Here is a 3,937-nt window from a genome sequence, read left to right as displayed (position 1 = left end):
ACATTGCTAAGAAAAGTCTTGGGTGATCTAAACCAATGAAGATATATTCTGTGCTAATGAATCACAAGACTCAATATTATTAAACATAACTGACCAATAGACTCAGCATGTCCTAATTAAATCCTAGGAGATATTTGCATAAATTGATGAGCTATTTATAACATTTATATATAAATGTAAAGGACTTTAATATCAGAATAAAGAACCAGAAGAGCAAAGTTAGAGAATTTATATTGCCTGGCTTAAAGATTCACTCTGAAAATTATAATAATCAGGACCTTCTGGTACTATTTCAAGGACAGACGTGTGGAGTAACAGCAAAGAAAGCAGAATTCAGAAACAGACTCACGTGAATATGGTCAGCTGTTTGCCAGCATAAGTACCAAGACTCTTCAATATGTCAATATCTTTGACAACAGTATTTTTCAAAAATGATTAAAATAGTTGAATACCACATTCAAAATACAAAACAATCTTCAACTCTTATCTCATACCACATAGAGGAACTAACATAAAATAGATCATAGGTATAAATGTAAAACCAACAACCTATAAAATTTTATAAATTTTAAGTGAAAAATAAAGGAGAAAATCTTTCTGATCATGGATTAGGTGAAGATTTCTTAAAAGACACAAAAATATATACCATAAAAGAAAAATAATGGTAAATGGTACATTGTCAAAAGTACAATTTTCTGCTCTCCAAAAAACACTGTTAAAATATTAGCAATTCAAGCTACACATAAGAGAAAATATTTACCAAACATATATTAATAGTTTGACAAAGGGCTTGTAGCAAGAAATATACAAGGGATTTGGCAATCAGTAATAAAACAAACATCTCAATTTTTAAAGAAGTAAAAAGAGTTGAACAGACACTGTATCAAATAATTTGGATCAACTAAAACTCTTATTCTGGAAAACATTTATGCAGGTTATCCTAAAGTTAAATACACACTTACCATACTATTCAGCAATCCAATTCCTAGACTTGTATCCATGAACAATGAAAACATATGTCCACACAAAGACCTGGATAAAATCTCAAATCCTCATTAACTAGTGAATGAATAAATAAGTTGTGATACATCCATACAGAGGAATATTCCTCAACAATAAGAAAGAATCAATTACTTACACTTTCAACAACATAAATGAGTTTCAAAAGTGTTTCATTAAGTTAAAGAAACCAAGTGCAAGAACCACATGTGGAAGCACCACTCATGATACTCTAGAAAAGGCAAAACTGAGGCACAGAAAAAAGATCAGCAGTTGCCAGGGGTGGGAGTAAATAGAGTTTGAATGACTTTATGGAATGATGGAAATATTTCATAGCTAGATCATAATGGTGGTAACCTTACTGTATTCAACTTCACAGAGCTCATTCAATTGTATACTTTAAAAAGATAAATTTTATCATATGCAAATTATACCTGAATTAAAAAGAATTTAAAATTTTAGCTCCCACCTACATGTAAATGCTTACTATTATTCATGATGTATAAAGTACTAAAAAGTTAGGGAATGCTAGTTAAAATATATAAACAAAACAGTCCAAATAACAGAAATTAATATAATTTGTCAATAGTGAAAATATTTCTTAATATTATGTTTCATAAATCCTTGCATACTGAAACACTGTATAAGCAAAGTTATTTGAATTGCTAACTGTGGTACACTGACACCACCATGGCCAGTGGAAACTGGTTCAGTTGCACTTGAAATGCTAAAGATAGGGAGCAACTGATTTTGTCCTCGATAATTTCTGTGCAAATTGTCAGAACTGGGCTATAACCATGAGTCCATTGGACAATAATGCATATGCTCTGTACACAGACTAAACTGTTCCTGAACCCTAATCTTTGGCAAAGTTTCCATGTGGACACTGTGGAATATGGAAATCACAATTCAAGGCTTTCAATAAATAAACTTGGTGCTTTAAATAAATGCTGTAAATAAATGACAGTATATACACACTAGTAAATGTGTGTGTGTATATATACCCATACTGTGTGTGCTCAGTCTCTCAGTTGTGTCCAACTCTTTGTGACCCCATGGACTGGGGCCCACCAGGTTACTCTGTCCATGGAATTTTCCAGGCAAGAATACTAGAATGGGTTGCCATTTCCTTCTCCAATGTGTTTGTGTATGTACATATTATAATATGTGTGTGTATTTATTATATAATATCCATGTGCATATTATATAATTTATGAGAAATTGCATATTGTTTTGAGGCAAACTATTCGCCCCAAATAGTCTGGATCTTACTCTATTTGAGTTCACAGTAAACCCTAACAGTAGTCTTAGTCACTGCCTTTTAATAGTCTTTAGCAACTTTGCATTTTGGACATTCCACCAACCCAAGTTCCCCTAAAAGAGCCATTGTATTAAGTACACTCAGGCAAAACTAAACTGTTTAAAGAATGTTACGGAAACAGAAACATACTAGACTTTAGAACCTTCACTGCAATTTTCCAAAAAAGATTTTCACTGGCCATAAAAATACTTGGAAAGGCACATTTAATGTGTAATGTTATTAAAAAGACTTAGTTGAAGATAATCAGCTATTAATATTTTTGATGAAAAACTAATCGATCCATCTAAGAAAAGAATGGAAAATTCTATTTGAGCCAAATGTGAGGATTATAATCCATGAAGAGCATCTCAGAATACTCTGAGAAAGTTCTGTCCTTTAGAATTCGAGGCCATTATATAGTTTTGAGACAGAGCTCTACATTAAACGACTTGTTGTTGACAGTTTACACAATCCAGATTTGAAGACCATGTGATTCCTTATCAAAAAATGGATATTATTTTTAAAGAGTTGTCTTGTTGAAGACAGAAGATTGTTTCTCTTTATGGTTGAGCTTGTTATTTCTGCTGATGGGGAAGGTTTGCTGGCCGCACAACGCAGCAGGGGAGAGAAGAGTCCAAAGGGCAGAGAAAACATTTACGTTCAAAGTTTTCTTGTCTTCTTAACATAAAATATGCTTTTAAAATTTTTTTTCAGTTTTTTCAAATTTATTTCCTTTTTAATTGAAGGATAATGGCTTTACAAAATTTTCTTGTTTTCTGTAAAGCCTCAACATGAATCAGCCACAGGTATACATATACACGCTCCCTTTTGAAGCTCCCTCCCATCTCCCTCCCCATCCCACCCCCTAGGTTGATACAGAGCCCCTGTTTGAGTTTCCTGAGCCATACAGGAAATTCCCTTTGGCTATCTATTTTACATATGGTAATTAAGTTTCCATGTTACTCTTTCCCCACATCTCACCCTCTCCTCCCCTCTCCCCATGTCCATAAGTCTATTCTCCATGTCTGTTTCTCCATTGCTGCCCTGTAAATAAATTCTTCAGTATCATTTTTCTAGATGCCATACATATGTGTTGAGTGAGTGAAGATGCTCAGTCCTGTCCAACTCTTTGCGACCCCGTGGACTGTAGTTTACCAGACTCCCCCATCCATGGGATTCTCCAGGCAAGAATACTGGAGTGGGTTACCATTTCCTTCTCCAGGGAATCTTCCCAACCCAGAGATCGAACCTGGGTCTCCTGCATTGGAGGCAGACGCTTTAACCTCTGAGCCACCAGGGAAACCTAACATATGTGTTAGAATATGATATTTATCTTTCTCTTTCTGACTTACTTCACTCTGTGTAATAGGCTCTAGGTTGATCCACCTCATTTAGAACTGACTCAAATGTATTCCTTTTTATGGCTAATATTCCATTGTGTATATGTACCACAACTTCTTTATCCATTCATCTGTCAGTGGACATCTAGGTTGCTTCCATGTTCTAGCTATTGTAAATAATGCTGCAATGAACAACGGGATACATGTGTCTTTTCGATTTTGGTTTCCTCAGGGTATATACCTAAGAGTGAGATTGCTGGGTCACATGGTGGTTTTCTTCAAGTTTTTTTTTTTTTTT

At 34.4% G+C, this 3,937-nt stretch overlaps 1 non-coding gene across 1 annotated transcript; it reads right to left on the bottom strand.

Moving 5' to 3' along the window:
* Nucleotides 1-3,527: 3,527 nt before the first annotated feature.
* Nucleotides 3,528-3,599, bottom strand: TRNAW-CCA (transfer RNA tryptophan (anticodon CCA)). The gene has a single exon. It is a non-coding gene; the product is annotated as a tRNA-Trp (tRNA).
* Between the last annotated feature and the right edge of the window lie 338 nt (nt 3,600-3,937).

Source organism: Dama dama, chromosome 33, assembly GCF_033118175.1.
Source record: "Dama dama isolate Ldn47 chromosome 33, ASM3311817v1, whole genome shotgun sequence".
Classification (NCBI taxonomy): domain Eukaryota; kingdom Metazoa; phylum Chordata; class Mammalia; order Artiodactyla; family Cervidae; genus Dama; species Dama dama.
The sequence above is the reverse complement of the archived record's forward strand: the minus strand, read 5'-3'. Positions and strand labels throughout refer to the sequence as shown.